An 18,539-nucleotide genomic window follows, 5' to 3' on the forward strand; every position below is an offset into this window, starting at 1 on the left:
AGTAGCCAGTAAATGAATGTATTAGTGTTAGCTAGTGATCCCTGTAAAGTAGCCAGTAAATGAATGCATTAGTGTTACCTAGTGTTCCCTGTAAAGTAGCCAGTAAATGAATGTATTAGTGTTAGCTAGTGCTCTCTGTAAAGTAGACAGTAAATGAATGAACTTGGTTTAGTTAGTGCTCCCTGTGAAATAGCGAGCAAATTAATGTGTTAGTCTTTTCTAGTGATCCCTGTAAAGTAGCCAGTAAATGAATGTATTACTGTCAGCTAGCGTTCTCTGTAAAGTGGCCGATAAATGACTGTATTAGTGTCAGCTAGTGTTCCCTGTAAAGTACCTAGTAAATGACTGTGCTAGTGTTAGCTAGCATTCCCTGCAAAGTAGCCAGTAAATGAATGTACTATGTTTAGCTAGTGTTCCCTGTAAAGTGGACAGTAAATGAATGCACTAGGTTTAGTTAGTGCTCCCGGTAAAGTAGCCAGGAAATGACTCTACCAGGTGTAGCTAGTGTTCCCTGTAAAGTAGCCAGTAAATGAATGTATTAGTGTTAGCTAGTGCTCCCTGTAAAATAGCCAGTAAATGAATGTGTTAGTGTTTTCTAGTGATCCCTGTAAAGTAGCCAGTAAATGACTGTACTAGGTGTAGCTAGTGTTCCCTGTAAAGTAGCAAGTAAATGAATGTATTAGTGTTAGCTAGTGCTCCCTGTAAAATAGCCAGTAAATGAATGTGTTAGTCTTTTCTAGTGATCCCTGTAAAGTAGCCAGTAAATGAATGTAATAGTGTTAGCTAGTGTTCCCTGTAAAGTAGCCAGTAAATGAATGTATTAGTTTTAGCTAGTGTTCCCTGTAAAATAGCCAGTAAATGAATGTGTTAGTCTTTTCTAGTGATCCCTGTAAAGTAGCCAGTAAATGAAAGTATCAGTCTTAGCTAGTGCACAATGTAAAGTAGCCAGTAAATGAATGTATTAGTCTTAGCTAGTGTTCCCTGTATAGCAGCCAGTAAATGAATGTAATAGTGTTAGCTAGTGATCCCTGTAAAGTAGCCAGTAAATGAATGTACTAGTGTTAGCTAGTGATCCCTGTAAAGTAGCCAGTAAATGAATGTATTTGTGTTAGCTAGCGTTCCCTGTACAGTAGCCAGTAAATGAATGTCTTAGTGTTAGCTAGTGATCCCTGTAAAGTAGCCAGTAAATGAATGTAATAGTGTTAGCTAGTGATCCCTGTAAAGTAGCCATTAAATGAATGTACTAATGTTAGCTGCTGATCCCTGTAAAGTAGCCAGTAAATGAATGTAATAGTGTTAGCTAGTGATCACTGTAAAGAAGCCAGTAAATGAATGTACTAGTGTTAGCTAGTGATCCCTGTAAATTAGCCAGTAAATGAATGTATTAGTGTTAGCTAGTGATCCTTGTAAAGTAGTCAGTAAATGAATGTACTAGTGTTAGCTAGTGATCCCTCTAAAGTAGCCAGTAAATGAATGTATTAGTGTTAGCTAGTGTTCCCTGTAAAGTAGACAGTAAATGAATGTACTAGTGTTAGCAAGTGTTCCCTGTATAGTAGCCAGTAAATGAATGTAATAGTGTTAGCTAGTGTTCCCTGTATAGTAGACAGTAAATGAATGTACTAGGGTTAGTTTGTGTTCCCTGTACAGTAGCCAGTAAATGAAAGTATTAGTCTTGGCTAGTGCACATTGTAAAGTAGACAGTAAATGAATGTATTAGTGTTAGCTAGTGTTCCCTGTAAAGTAGCCAGTAAATGAATGTACTATGTTTGGCTAGTCCTCCCTGTAAAGTAGCTAGTAAATGAATGTATTAGTGTTAGCTCGTGTTCCCTGTAAAGTAGCCAGTAAATGAATGTATTAGTGTTAGCTAGTGATCCCTATAAAGTAGCCAGTAAATGAATGTACTAGTGTTAGCTAGTGATCCCTGTAAAGTAGCCAGTAAATGAATGTATTAGTGTTAGCTAGTTATCCCTGTAAAGTAGCTAGTAAATGAATGTATTAGTGTTAGCTAGTGATCCCTGTAAAGTGGCCAGTAAATGAATGTATTAGTGTTAGCTAGTGATCCCTGTAAAGTAGACAGTAAATGAATGTATTAGTGTTAGCTAGTCCTCCCTGTAAAGTACCCAGTAAATGAATGTACTAGGTTTAGCTAGTCCTCCTTGTAAAGTAGCCAGTAAATGAATGTATTAGTGTTAGCTAGTGATCCCTGTAAAGTAGCCAGTAAGTGACTGTATTAGTGTTAGCTAGTGATCCCTGTAAAGTAGCCAGTAAATGACTGTATTAGTGTTAGCTAGTGATCCCTGTAAAGTAGCCAGTAAATGACTGTATTAGTGTTAGCTAGTGATCCCTGTAAAGTAGCCAGTAAATGACTGTATTAGTGTTAGGTAGTGATCCCTGTAAAGTAGCCAGTAAATAAATGAATGTACTAGGTTTAGCTAGTCCTCCCTGTAAAGTAGCCAGTAAATGACTTTATTAGTGTTAGCTAGTGATCCCTGTAAAGTAGCCAGTAAATGACTGTATTAGTGTTAGGCAGTGCTCCCTGTAAAGTAGCCAGTAAATGAATGTATTAGTCTTAGCTAGTGATCCCTTTAAAGTAGCCAGTAAATGAATGTACTAGGTTTAGCTAGTGATCCCTGTAAAGTAGCCAGTAAATGACTGTATTAGTGTTTGCTAGTGATCCCTGTAAAGTAGCCAGTAAATGACTGTATTAGTGTTAGGTAGTGATCCCTGTAAAATAGCCAATAAATGAATGTACTAGGTTTAGCTAGTCGTCCCTGTAAAGTAGCCAGTATATGAATGTATTAGTGTTAGCTAGTGCTCCCTGTAAAGTAGCCAGTAAATGAATGTATTAGTGTTAGCTAGTGTTCCCTGTAAAGTAGCCAGTAAATGAATGTATTAGTGTTAGCTAGTGATCGCTGTAAAGTAGCCAATAAATGAATGTACTAGGTGTAGCTAGTGTTCCCTGCATAGTAGCCAGTAAATGAATGTATTAGTGTAATCTAGTGCTCTCTGTAAAGTAGACAGTTAATGAATGCACTTGGTTTAGTTAGTGCTCCCTGTAAAGCCAGTAAATGAATGTGTTAGTCTTTTCTAGTGATCCCTGTAAAGTAGCCAGTAAATGAATGTATTACTGTCAGCTAGCGTTCTCTGTAAAGTGGCCGATAAATGACTGTATTAGTGTCAGCTAGTGTTCCCTGTAAAGTACCTAGTAAATGACTATATTAGTATTAGCTAGCATTCCCTGCAAAGTAGCCAGTAGATGAATGTACTAGGTTTAGCTAGTAATCCCTGTAAAGTAGACAGTAAATGAATGTACTAGGTTTAGTTAGTGCTCCCGGTAAAGTAGCCAGTAAAAGAATGTATTAGTGTTAGCTAGTGATCCCTGTAAAGTAGCCAGTAAATGAATGTATTAGTTTTAGCTAGCGTTCTCTGTAAAGTGGCCGATAAGTGAATGTATTAGTGTTAGCTAGTGCTCCCTATAAAGTAGCCAGTAAATGAATGTATTAGTGTTAGCTAGCGTTCTCTATAAAGCGGCCGATAAATGAATGTATTCGTGTTAGCTAGTGCTCCCTGTAAAGTAGCCAGTAAATGAATGTATTAGTGTTAGCTAGTGCTCTCTGTAAAGTAGCCAGTAAATTAATGTATTAGTGTTAGCTAGTGCTCTCTGTAAAGTAGCCAGTAAAATAATGCATTAGTGTTAGCTAGTGCTCTCTGTAAAGTAGCCAGTAAATTAATGTATTAGTGTTAGCTAGTGCTCTCTGTAAAGTAGCCAGTAAATGAATGTATTAGTTTTAGCTAGCGTTCTCTGTAAAGTGGCCGATAAGTGAATGTATTAGTGTTAGCTAGTGCTCCCTATAAAGTAGCCAGTAAATGAATGTGTTAGTGTTAGCTAGCGTTCTCTATAAAGCGGCCGATAAATGAATGTATTAGTGTTAGCTAGTGCTCCCTGTAAAGTAGCCAGTAAATGAATGTATTAGTGTTAGCTAGTGCTCTCTGTAAAGTAGCCAGTAAATTAATGTATTAGTGTTAGCTAGTGCTCTCTGTAAAGTAGCCAGTAAAATAATGCATTAGTGATAGCTAGTGCTCTCTGTAAAGTAGCCAGTAAATTAATGTATTAGTGTTAGCTAGTGCTCTCTTAAAGTAGCCAGTAAATGAATGTATTAGTGTTAGCTAGTGCTCTCTGTAAAGTAGCCAGTAAATTAATGTATTAGTGTTAGCTAGTGTTCCCTGTAAAGTAGCCAGTAAATGACTGTAGTAGTGTTAGCTAGCGTTCTCTGTAAAGTAGCCAGTAAATGAATGTATTAGTGTTAGCTAGTGCTCCCTGTAAAGAAGCCAGTAAATGAATGTATTAGTGTTAGCTAGTCCTCCCTGTAAAGTAGCCAGTAAATGAATGTATTAGTGTTAGCTAGTCCTCCCTGTAAAGTAGCCAGTAAATGAATGTATTAATATTAGCTAGTGATCCCTGTAAAGTAACCAGTAAATTAATGTATTAGTGTTAGCCAGTGATCCCTGTAAAGTAGCCAGTAAATGACTGTAGTAGTGTTAGCTAGTGTTCTCTATAAATTAGCCAGTAAATGAATGTATTAGTTTTAGCTAGTATTCCTGTAAAGTAGCTATTTTGTTGTTGTTCTTGTTGGATTTAAAGCCATTTTTTAGAGTCTGACACTGCTTGGTGGATCATCATCTTTGCAAACATCTTTATATCCATTTTCTCAAAAGCATATGAACGACTTTTATTATCGAAAGTAACTTGAAATTAACTCCTTTTTTTTTTTTTGCTCTGTAAATTGTCTGATTGAAATTTGTTTCTTATGCTCTCATAATGCGATAAATGCAATGTAATTGCATTTACCGTCTAATAATTTTCTGAAAGCAGTAACTGACAGATTTCAGTGGGAAAAAAGTTATACATAAAGGCAATTTTAGGGCGGATGTGAAAGTTTGGAGACGGAAAGCTTAAAATGTCAAAATCTCAGCTTCCCATTACGAGCAGGAAGTTGGAACGGTGTGCATATCGCGGGATGGTGTACGACTCGACAAAGGGATAATTACAACTGGAAACCAATCTTAAAAGACTGGCCAACATCTGTATCAATTGGAACCCAGGCGTCGTTTGATGCTTGACACAATAAACGTAATGGGAAGGAAAAAAATTCAACCGTAAACGTAATGACTAAACGTACAGCTGTAAATTTAAGGAATATACATACGTACAGCTGTAAGTGCGATGACTATACGTACATCTGCGAATGTAAGGACTATATGTACAGCTGCGAATGTAAGGACTATACGTACAGCTGCGAATGTAAGGAATATACGTACAGCTGTAAATTTAAGGACTATACCTACAGCTATAAGTGTAAGGACTATACGTACAACTGCGAATGTAAGGACTATACGTACAGCTGTAAATTTAAGGACTATACCTACAGCTATAAGTGTTAGGACTATACGTACATCTGCGAATGTAAGGACTATACGTACAGCTGAAAATGTAACGATCAGCAATAGCTACTTAATTAATTTTGTCCTTGACATTTTTCGACCTAGCTTTTGTTCTTCACTATATAATAATGAGTGTGATGTGCTGTGAAAACACATACGTACACACACACATACATGCATGCATACATACATACATACATACATACATACATACATACATGCAAAATGACAGACAGACAGACAAACAGGCAGACAGACATACACACAGACATACATACATACATGCATGCATACGTACGTACAGACATACATACATGCACGCACGCACGAGCGCACACGCACACAAACAAAAATACACACATAAAATACATACATACATACACACACATATACACACACACACACATACATACATACATACCCTGAAGCAATTTTCGCTTTCTGTACACAGAAAATGAATATTGGTGATTTAGTATAATCTGTACACTGATGTGTTTCAATCTCCTTTACAAATGGACATTTTCAAAAACTATAGCTACAATTGGGGATTGCCCACGGGTATGAGACTGATAATATCTTGATGGAGTTCACTAAGGGGACAGGATCCAGTTTTTATGTACAAACGTAATGCCGCAATCAACGACCTAGTATTAAAAAAAAACACCATTAAAAAAATCAAATACACAAATGAGGTCAAAAGGTCCATATTTTTGGATACTTATATTAAAACAAAATATAAGAATATTATCCACTTGACCAAAGAAGGCAATAGCAGTTTTTAACAGAAGATGATGTACCCAACCCAATATTTCTACCTGGAATTTTCATGCCCCAAACCCATGTGTTTACTGCTATGGGAGGCTAGCTCTTCTTCCTAGCTATCTGTATTTCACTATCAACATACTGCAGAGTAAGGTGTACATGCCTGACATCAATTTCAAGAATACAAGCCCGAAACACCTAGTTCACAAATATAGCTATATCTTTAATTATTAAACAATAATAGCTGAATAAGTCACATCATAGCCTTAAGTTAAGAAATTAGCCAGGGGCCAATTTACGAAACTGGACCCTGCCACTTAAATATTATTTAACTAAGTAGTAATATAGAATGCAGGTTAGTCTCAGGTTAAATAAACAATGTACCTTGTTTCACTCTGTGAAGAAAAGGTGTTTCTTTCAGTTGTTCACAACTAATGCTTATCTAACCCGTGCTTGTGAAATACACAAGGTAAATTCGATGTAATGGTACTGTCCGAACCAAGCGCACTGGTCAGTGACCCGGATGCCAGACAAGCCACCGGCTACTTGTATAAAACATTATAATGAAGCCATGCTTGTTCATAATGTATTCGGGAAGGCACTAAGTATCCCCCGCTATGGATTCGTGACCGTGATATTGTTTGAAACGGGATAAACTGAATATTGTTCAATCCTGTCGACAGGTAAGCTTTTTAAACCGCGTGACCACACCATGATGTTGTTGTCTGCCACAGTTTATTATAAGAAATACCTATATATTATTAAACGTGGCAGAGAACAACCTTTCACATTTTGCACATAATATAATGCTTATATATTGAGGTACAAAGTATAACCAGGGACAAAATCTGCCATTTTCTCTCCCTTACTTTGCAGTCACCATCCTTTGAGATTTTTTTTCTGTCAACCTTTTATACTGTTTCCTTTTCATTTTGTTTGTAATCTTCCAGTTATGTTCCTCGTTTCGGTGTACTTGTTTGCTAGTCTTTTAGAAACCCATGCACTTGCATGCTACCATTAGAATTTCTTTTTTTTTATTTTACCTTTTTAGAAACCCATTTTTTGTTTGCTACCCTTGTCTTGTCAATAATATACGTTAAACTACAAGGAGATAGAATCACGCGATTAATACAAATATTGGAGATGGCGAAATAATACCATTTTCAAATATGCCGCACTGAAGTATTCTTTTAGTATCATATCTGTCATGTAATGAACGATGGGTGTCTTTGACTAGCAATCTGGAACTATGTGTATACGTGTATCTATCATTGTCAATCAAATATAGAAAGGTCACGTGATTTGGTCACCTATATTTCAAACTAATTAGTGATGGCATGGTGGAAATACGATATTCTTTATCTAAACGATTGGGATAAATAAAAAAAGTCCCAGTCATATTTAATAACTTAGGTACACTGTAACCTACATCATAGGTAACGGTTTCACGTGTCCTGCAATTTTATTTATATTGGAGATTAACGTGATTGACGTAATTAATGATTATCTTCATACTATCAAATGTTTTCTTAATGAATGTAATGAGAATTCTAGTCCCTTTTGGGATTAGAATGACCAGCGTCCTTTCATTTTTCCAGCATTTCTAGAGTTTACTAACGGTTTTATTTCTGCAGCAGTAATTTACTCGGCTTCTACCAACTCTGTGCAGTCTCTGCCTTTTTTTTCTTTCCTTCATACTTATCATGTTTTGTCAGCTTTTCATTTGGTAAATTTGCATTCTTTTCCGTAAAGCCACCTTTATTGTGTACAGATGAATGGTGCCCGTATGTATACGTCACAAAATTTCTGACAACGACCATTTATAACGTATTTCTAACATTTTGTCTTACAAATTACCCGACTGTTGAAGCCTAATGCCATCGTACAACGATCTGAGACGAGATATCAGTTATATGCGAAAATAACATTATCAATTTAACCTAAAGGCAAATCTATGGTTTTCACACTGTCAGTGCCCCTTGATTTTATCTTACAATACTCATATTCGATTCACGTATGTCTCATACTTGAATGCAAGTAAATTTAAATAATTTTAGCAGTAAATAATATTGGGCAAGACTCATCCATTTTGTTTTAAATTATGGCTAATGTGTCATATTCTGATAAGTTTAGCCCGTGACGCAACTCATCTAATTCAAGCGGGTTTACGAGATGAGCGTAGAAACCAAGCAGTCTCTGTTGTGTCAGAGGCACAAAAGGGCTTTGACACGGATCACCAGTAATGATTTAAAAATACTTTGAGAAAAGGAACGGTAGACAGGTATCACAACTTCCCCATGCAGACGATCGGCCCGTCCATCAGGAGATGGCTGTTTTATCACAAGATGTTTATCAAGCCGCCATTGTTTGTTAAAGTGACGCACGGGTTATTAACGGTAACCTTTTCATCTTGAATAAGATATTGTACTGGATTTAGACAATCACTGGAGATGAGGATATATGCATTATTTAGATTATCAAAGGTAATTATTATCCTTAATCCTAATCTTCTGTCATTTTTTTTTTTTATAAAAAAGTTGTATATTTTGACAGATTGTCTTTTAGTTTAAGGTAATTTTGTTTTCTCCTTCTGTACTCAGGCATAATTTCCCAAACTGCAAAGTAAAGTAAATAATATTAAAATATTCAACGTAAACTACTAAATCACCCCACTTTAACTAAACAATTACAACCCGATTTCCATTTTGGAAATCGATTCATTCCTAGTATAAATTTCTAAGAACAACAGGACCATTGAAGATGTGGGGTAACAAATGTTGTTGTTGTTCTTGGGTTTAACGCCATTTTTCAGCACAAGATAGGCTATACATAGCGGTCAGTATAACTGGTGGAGGAAGAACCCTGAAAAACCCAGGGAAGAACCACTGACTCACGAGAAGCTACTGGCAGGCTTTCCCACGTACCCACACAAGCCGAGCCTTGGACTCGAACCCAGGCAGGCAGAGATGAGATGGCAGTGATCCGGAACGGTGAGCGCGTTAGACCACTCGGCCACTCGGAGCCCCTGGGGTAACAAATGTAGACATACATACATACATACATACATACATACATACATACATACATACATACATGCATCCATACATACATACATACACACACACATACACACACACATACATATATACATACATACATACAGCAACTAACTCTCTCTCTCTCTCTCTCTCTCTCTCTCTCTCTGTCTTTGCATGCATATACGGTCTCTTAGTCATTTGATATATATGATCTTTGGTATTAGAAATAGAAGAGTGTAAGAAAGGGTGCACAAAATACCTTAGCAAGTGAAACAATTCCGAGTAAAAGTAAACATCAGATAACTACGAGAACATTTCATATATGACTCATACTCATGCGTAGATGAATACTTAGTTATTTTTATCTGGCAGACCTATTTCTATACATGTTTTTTTTTATCTATAAGTATGTCAAAAGTATGATTCACTTATTTTTTTTAATACGTATCTGCCTGCAGAAAACCATTTTCTAGACACTACCTGGTATATATGCGAATGTGCGTATATCTATATTTTATTGTTTACTACATTAACGCACATCAAATAAGAGTTACTTAATTTGCTTGGACCATCTGTAACATTAACGCATATGAAATAAGGGTTTCTTAGTATGCTTGGACCATCCATAACGCACATCAAATAAGGGGTTTCTTAGTATGCTTGGACCATCCATAACGCATATGAAATAAGGGTTTCTTAGCGTGCTCGAACCATCCATAATGCATATGAAATAAGGGTTTCTTAATATGCTTGGACCATCCATAACGCACATCAAATAAGGGTTCTTAGTATGCTTGGACTATCCATAATGCATATGAAATAAGGGTTTCTTAATATGCTTGGACCATCCATAACGCACATCAAATAAGGGTTCTTAGTATGCTTGGACTATCCATAATGCATATGAAATAAGGGTTTCTTAGTGTGCTCGGACTATCCATAATGCATATGAAATAAGGGTTTCTTAGTGTGTTCGGACTATCCATAATGCATATGAAATAAGGATTTCTTAGTGTGCTCGGACTATCCATAGTATGATAGTGAAACGGCTCCAGTAGTTCAGTCGTAGTTTATTGACAAATAATAAGCAATGTGATTGAACATAAATTCCTCAACAGAGGTAGTCATATCACTGCATGATAAATAAATTTTAGAATGTCTTATCTCTGCATGATAAAAAAATTGGAGATTGCCATATCACTGCATGATATACAAATCTGAGATAGTCCTATCGCTGCATGCTATACAAATCTGAGATTGTCAGACAACTGCATGATATACAAATTTGAGATAGTCCTATCACTGCATGACATACAAATTTGAGATAGTCCTGTCACTGCATGATATACAAATTTGAGATAGTCATATCACTGCATGATATACAAATCTGAGATATTCCAATCACTGCACGAGACACAAATTTGAGATAGTCCTATCACTGCATGATATACAAATTTAAGGAACATAACGGCACATAGTAAACCTACAAAATATGAATAAATCAATAAAAGAGAGAGAGAGAGAGAGAGAGAGAGAGTTTACATAAATCGCAGTTCAAATATGTTAGTATCTTTAATGTGTCTAAATATGCATAATATTGCTTTTGGTTCGATGGGATTGTCAGTAACTCAGATGTCTAATTGTATTTAATGAAACAAAATATATATGATTTCTGAGAGCTTGCCATTGTGCTAAATATTTTGAAAATGAAAAAGAAACGATCGACAGTGTCAGTGCCAGACATAAACATAAAATTGATAGGGAAAGTTCATGCCAATACAGATCTTCACGAGCGGCACTACCATCATGATAGAGGAGTCTTTGCAATATATCAACAAAATATTACCAGTAATTATTAGAGGTTCGCGCTATTACCGGTATACCGGTTCACTGCCATAATTTGTTTCTGGCGATACGTACGACAGTAGTGAAGGGGGACACTTTACGTACAATGGGAATTAGCATTAAAAACACCCTTGGGACACTTTACGTACAATGGAAATTTAACATGGAGAAAAATCGTGGGACACTTTACGTACAAGGGGAATTAACATGGGAATAAATCGTGGGACACTCTACGTACAAGGGGAATTAACATGGGAATAAATTGTGGGATACTATACGTACAAGGGGAATTTAACATGGGATTTTTTTTTTTTAAAAAAAGTTTTTTTAAAATTTAAATTTAAATTTAAATTTAAAAAAGGGGTAGGCAATTCAAAGACTATCTCTTTTCGAGAAATATGGCTGGCCCTGAAAAGGGCCTTTGGGTTTTTTCTTCTTCTTCTTTTAACTTTTTAACTTCTTCCACCATCCTCTTATTTTGTCCATCATTCCTTTCTTCTTTTTCTTTTCTGTTTCCGGCAACCAGTCCGGGTGGCCCATGGCCCGGAACTTCTCTTGGATTTTCATCCAGTTTGTGTTCAGTTTTTCAAATTCATCCCTTTTTTTTCTATTTTCTTCTTCTTTTCTTTCCTTTAACCACTTTTCTTTGATCTTCTTGACCTCTTCGGTCAGCACATTCCTCATTAGTTCTTCAGCTTTCTTAAGTTTTTCTAACCCCCACTTCGCGAAACACCAATCTGTCCATTCTGCAATGTCTTCTAGAAAGCACCTTGCACTCGTCACATGATCTATCGCTTCTTTTAACTTACCCACTTTGACATACGGTGGGTTAATTAAACCTCTGATTCTCTTCTCCTCATCATCTATCATTTCTTTTACAATATTTACGGATAAGTGGAGGCTGGTTACTTGTCTTGAGACGAAGTCTTTTGTCACTGCATACCTCCATTCCTGTTCAACCCTTTCTACTACACTCAATCCATCTACCATCCAATACCAACTTCCCATAAGATCGTTGTATAAAGCTGAAGCTGCTGGCATCTTCTTGTTTGCTTATTCCGTAGAATGGGTTCCAATGGCCAACACTGTTAGTTTTATACTCAAAGCGCGAACGTGAAGGAAAACATCCCCTAAAAACATAAAATGGATCTTACCTAGATCATGACCCAACAACGCGCGGACGTGAAGGAAAACATCCCCCTACTTTCTCATTTCATATAATAAAACCCTAACTATACTCTTCACATACGCTAAGAAACCCATAATCTACTATTCACACAAACATACCTGAGCTCTTACAAACACACAAACACACAAACGCATACCCTCACACTATCTTAAAAAAGAGTTAGTGTTTATATACACACTACTCTACCTACACACATTGGCAAATCTATCGTTATTTCTTTTCTAGAGTATTGGGTAGCCCTGAAAAGGGCTGTTTTTTTAAACTCCAGATGCACCTATCTAATGGTTGCACCTTCCTGGCCTTGCGCCGCACACGCATCTTCTTCCCCAGTCTTCTTTCACCTTTCTTCTGGGGAGCGCAGAGGGAGGATGATTCGCTTCAGCACCCCAATCCTCTGTTTCAGGAATATTAAACGACATCATCTCTTCTCTTTTCTTTTCCTCCTCTTCCCTCTGTCTTCTCTCCTCTTCTTCCTTCTTTACTCTTGCTTCTTCTACTATAGCCTCCGCTGATAGTTCGTTTACTATCCGCCTGGCATATTCCAGGTGCATCTGGAGTTCTAACAGTTTCACTATTCTGCTAGTCATTCTTCTGGCTGTGTTGATCAATCAACAAGGGTAGCTGGACTGCCGAACGAGTTTCAATTTATACTGAAAGCGCGGACGTGAAGGAAAACATCCCCCTAAAAACATAAAATTCATCTTACCTAGATCATGACCAAAAAAAAAAAACAACAACGCGCGGACCTAAAAGAAACACTCACTCACTTTTTTATGCTACCCATCACTTCAATAGACTATCCACATACTCAAAGCAATCCAATCTAACCCCAAATATACACCTCAAACAGCCCAAAAAACTAACATCATTTTAATCTACTATCCACACCAACCTACTTTATCACTTACAAACACAAACACACAAACACATACCCTCATATTTTAAAGAAAGAGTTAGTGTTTATTTTCACACTACTCTACCTACACATTGGCAAATCGATCGTTATTTCTTTTCTATAGTATTGGGTAGCCCTGAAAAGGGCTGTTTTTTGTTTTGCTATGGCATTCTTTTTTCAGTTTCTAAGAATGCGATGTCCTCTGAGGATAGACTTTCTGGCAATAGGTCTGCTTCTTCGGAAAGAGAAGAAGAATTCTTTGGTGTCGATACGACAATCGACAAAGCCTCTGTCAGCTTCAGGTTGCTGCTGCTGCTGTTGTTGCTGCTGTTGCTGCTGTCTCTGAAGTCTGTACTTCTCTGTCCATTCTTCTTTCTCCTTGTTCATTTCTTCTCTGAAGAGCTCTTCTATCAGGTCTTCAGTGATTTTTAACATTCTCACATTCTCTATTTCTTCTGGCTTCGGTATCAGACTGTGTCTGACCCTATGCAGATTCACGTAGGCTTCGTTGAGCTTAGCTAGTTTGGAGCACATCTTCTTAGGAGGATGAGTCGACAATGGATGGCTAGACTGGGAACAACCCGGTTCTTAAAGTTAAAGCGCGGACGTGAAGGAAAACATCCCCCACACGGTTTTCGAGCCGCAACGTTTAGTGAGTGTCATGAGAGGGATAGTAAGAAATGAAAGAGCATCAATCCAACATTCTTATAGCTAAACAAAAGACAAAGTGATTTTTTTCAAAAGACAACATTTTTTATTCAAAAATCACTTAACACTAACTAACAACAACATTTTTAACAATAATCCAACACTATAACATCAAACAATTTTTTTCTTTAAATTCAATCTACTTTAAACAAGGCTGACAACGTTGTGAATGAAATTGTGATTTCCACTGTTGGAAATCATTAGGCCATTGATGGACACTATGTTTCCTAGCTTGAGACAAAAGATAAGCATAATGGTCACAAAACCATCGATCTACTTTCACATCGTTTCTAGCAGAAGAACGAGGATCAAAATGAGTCACTAAATGTTCTAAGGAATAGCCCAGGCTGCGATGATGCAGAAAATACACACAGTACTTTCCACACACCAAGGAATCTGTGCCTTGTAATTTCATGTTATTGAATCGGGTGGTTTGAGCATTTCTTCTCATAAAGTCAATGATATCGTCTTCTAAAGGGGGCAATCCGTACGAATCGAAATATTCCACACATCCTTCTTGAGGAAAGTAGACGGCTACCCAGTGGGTTCCTGGGAGATGACTGTCGTCCGTGTTGATCACGTAAGCTTGATGGTCTTTAGGTTTGCGATGAGGGAGTTCATCTTTAGCACAGACGACGGGATTCCAAGAAGACGTATACGAACTGTGGTTCAAAAGGTAATAAAGTTCCCAGGTATCCATTGTTTTTTGTGTTTGTTTTCTTCTTCACAGGTAATAATAAGTTGTCAATTCGATCCTGACTTTTTGCTTGAAAATGTCTGATGAATAAACGGTTATTCGTTCTGTTTCCTCACCCTGATTCAGGAGAGCTTCGATACGATGGATCTCTTGAGTGGTTAATGCTGGACAAGAATGTTCACGCAAGTCTTTATACCACTGGTGCAACACGTCTTTCTTCGAGATGAGACTCCAAGCTTCGTCCAGATACTCGTCCAATTTTTCTTCTTGACTCAACATCAGGCATTTATCGTGTTGAATTTGACTGGGATGATCGTTTTGACATCCATAGCAATTTTTCTTGATCAATTCCGTCATTTTGTCGACCAAGTGTTTGGCAAAACAGCAGACTAAATGGGCTTCTTGTTCTGGCCATCTCGACTTCATCATGATATCTTCTTCGTCTTTGTCTTGAGATTCTTCTCCTTCCACGGTCTCCTTACATTCCATCTCCAAAGTGTCTCCACTAGGTAAAGAGGGACAGCAGTCTTCCATGGCTTTCTAATAATCTAGAATGACTTCTCTCAAACTGTTGATTTCTATGGTATTATCGAATTCTGCATACAGGATGACGTTCACTGTTGCTGGCAGAGGATTTGCAAACTGAAGTTCCACACGAATCTGGCCAGATTTTATAGGGTGGAAATGTCCCTCGTCGCTGCCTTGGTCTGGAGTGAAATCGAAAGCCCACAAAGCATAGCCTCCGTCATAATCGTCATACTCAATGCCGTGACTGGTGTTGGTTCCTAACTGGCCGGTGGCTTCGTACAGGGACAAGTACGATCTCAAGTAATTTTTGTTGGCAAAGTCAGGTTCGAAAGGTCGGGTACACAAGGTCTTGCCATCGCGACTGACTTCGATTTTCTTCACGTTGAAGTGTTGAAAGTTGAAAGGATTTTCTTTGATGGCTCCGTTGAAGGCTGAATTCAGGACCATACCAAGGATTAAACGCTTGGGTAACTGTCCTTGGAACAGATGATCTTCGATCATGGATTGCTGTCCAGCAGGAATGGTGAACGTTTTCACTTCCACACGTCGTATGGGATACTTGGCGGTTGTTCTGCTCAACGTTTGACTGATGTCGTTACCTACTTTGGGTAACACTTCTACGCGTCGTACGTAGAGTTTGGCTTCTTGGATTATGCTTTTAGGAGCCTTAGCAAGATCAGCAGCCTGCAAATGGAAAGTGGTACTGCTGCGATTCAGTCTCAAGCGGACATTGACTCCGTTCAGCAAATATTTCTCTTGCAACCACATGTCCAAATGCAAACGATCCATCAGTTCTAAACTTTTCTTTTTTAAGATTTTGTTTTCTCTTGCCTCAAAGCCTAAATTGCTTGTATCTATTGTGTCGAACTTGTCCGCTGTGTCAGGTTCCCACAGCACACAGGCATTAAGATGACTATCCTTGGCATCTGTTCCGTACGTCAAGAGATTTTCCAGGTAGGCACGGTAAGGGTAAGTATCCATGCTGCTGCTGACCAGTTTGTTATTCAAGTACAAATCCACTGAGCTGAACAAGGAATGCATGAAATTGTTGACGGGAGCTATATCGTCATCGTCTTCTACTTCTTTATCATCTTTTTTTAGAACTTGGACTTTCAAGTACAAGTAACTGCTATTCAGATCGATGTAATCTTCGGGCTGTCCCTTGATTTCAAACTCGATGGGAGCGGAATCGGTCAATGAGGAGACGGGATGAAATTCCACCCATTGGGATTCTTGCATGGTCATCATGGTGGGGGGCATGGCAAACAGATCCAGTTCCGTCTTGGAACAAGCGCAAGACTCTCGGTGCATCATTTTGTTTTGTGTTTCAATAATCGAAAACGTCTAAGTCTCGAACGGTTCTTCTTTTTTTGGCCTTTCTCGCTTGAAGTCTGGTGAAAGGGTGTTTTCTTCTTCGTCGTCTCTTTCTGCCTTGTCCTTGCTGAATGCTTGACTCGGTAGCGTGCAGGGCATTTATAGGTGTCTCTCGTCGGCCCAAAATGTCTTTGCCCGTTTGCAGCAAGACATTTTTACCTGCCCTCATGAAGGCTTCTTTAGGGTTTTGTTTGTCGATGATGACATTTTGGAGAAATTCTTTGCCTTGTGTCAGTGCCGCATCTTTCAAGGCGTGCAATCCTCGTGTCACCATCGGTTTCAACACCGGGGCCACCGAACGAAAGGCCGATTTTAACATGTCTCCTAAACCGTGTCCTCGCTGTCGAGCCACCCCTCGGTACACTGGATACATGACTTACGAGTCGTGAGAGAACCGTTTTCGAAAATGGAGTTTCACCGTGACTTTTCCTTTGGTGAATGGAATATTTTGTCCCAAATCTCCTTTTATAGTAATGTTGACCGTGTCCAAATACGACTTGCTGACCGGCAAATAGTGAGGATGGACAAATTCGCGGTGGACGTGATAAGTGTTTCCACCTTCCTCGTCAGCGTTTGTGGCAGAATCCACTTTGAAAGGAATGACACGCAGTAACGGCACGGATGTGTGTCCCACCACGTTGTATTCCACCACATCGGAGTACACGAAGATCAAATTCAGTCCCTGGTTCAGTTCTACCGGGAAACGAAAATACCTCGCAAAAGAGTCGTTGTCATGAATGACTGGTAATTCGGGGCTTTTTTTTTGTTCTCCTATCTTCCTCAGCTCCGTGTCACCGCCCAATATGTCAAACAATTCAGGACAAAATAAGAAAGTCATGAATTTTTTTGGACCCCTCAGAAAATTTCATCAGAAAGCGACGAGCTATTTTGTGGTATTCCAGGGTGACACTTTTTTGGACATTACTCAAAGCTTTATGGAACACGCCATTAAACCTGGAGGCTATGGCGCTGACCAAATGATGACCACTGAAATAATAGCCTGGGAGAATGGACAAGTTGTAGGTCCACGTTTTAGTTTTCTCATCATAGGTTCTATTGGTATATGTGCCAATCTTATCCAACTCCTCTTGCAATTGTTTGTCATGAACTTCCACCTTAAAATAATTTTGATTGGGAATGACATTGTGGACTTGAGTCGGGTGAATCATTTCCACTAAAGCCACTTCCCAATGGGCTTCGTGATCTAAGGGGATGGCTTGAGGTAATTTGGCCGTGTAACAGCACAACGTGTTGTTGGGAAACACCTCCATGGAACTGTCACTGGGTAAGGTTAAGTAAAATTGGTTTTGGTGACTCATAATTCCAGAGTTCTGTGGCTGTCCGAGGGGATATTACTGGATGTCAGAGGCGTGTCTCCGCCCAAAATGGGGTTCTGGTTGTGGTTGTTGTTGGAGTGGTGACTGGCACTGGCACTGGACACAACGTTCCCGTTCGAGGAGAATTTCAGGGAGGGGTTGGGAAGCAGGTAGCCGATGCAACTGCTCAATAAAATGGTCCACAATTGTTTGTCTCCTTGTTGCAAACTCAAATTGGCGATGGCTGCCCCGATGACACAATACACCACGAAGATTTGGCAGAAAAAGACGATTTGCGTTTTAGGCACACGTTCTCCACACCACACCCACAAGGGTTGTTTTTGTAAATCTTGCACAGAAGAACTAGGGGAAGAAGGAGTGGTCGACGTAGCTGCGTCTGATGTGTGAAAGGGCATGATGGTCACTTCTTCTTTTTATAGTCGATGACTTGCGAAGCGTCGATCCAAGAATCGAAACTGGGTGGATATCCTTTCCAACGTACTTTGACTTCTTTGACACGTCGTTTGCCCACTTTACGGGTTCTGCGTTCGAGAATGCTTTCGATGTCGTACACGTCGTCTTCTTTTTTGGTGACACGTTCTAACTCGGGCAAATAAAACGTTCCTTTGAGTACTTCTCCGTTCATGTCTTCCAATTTATAGACGGCAGGATGACGGCCATGTACTCGTCCAGTGACGCGAAACAGTTCGGTCGTCCAGTTAGGTAAGTAACCTTTGTCGAAAGT

General features: G+C 38.7%; 1 protein-coding gene across 1 annotated transcript in view; it reads left to right on the plus strand.

Annotated features, from left to right (window-relative positions):
* Positions 1–8,380: 8,380 nt before the first annotated feature.
* Positions 8,381–18,539, plus strand: part of LOC149803854 (uncharacterized) — a 42,564-nt gene continuing 32,405 nt past the window's right edge. The window contains exon 1 of the mRNA XM_089953671.1: positions 8,381–8,687. The gene's annotated coding sequence lies outside the window, so the exon portion shown is untranslated. The remainder of the gene's footprint in view (positions 8,688–18,539) is intronic.

This window comes from Sinohyriopsis cumingii, chromosome 3 (genome assembly GCF_028554795.1).
Source record: "Sinohyriopsis cumingii isolate HCF-2022 chromosome 3, ASM2855479v2, whole genome shotgun sequence".
Taxonomy (NCBI): Eukaryota; Metazoa; Mollusca; class Bivalvia; order Unionida; family Unionidae; genus Sinohyriopsis; species Sinohyriopsis cumingii.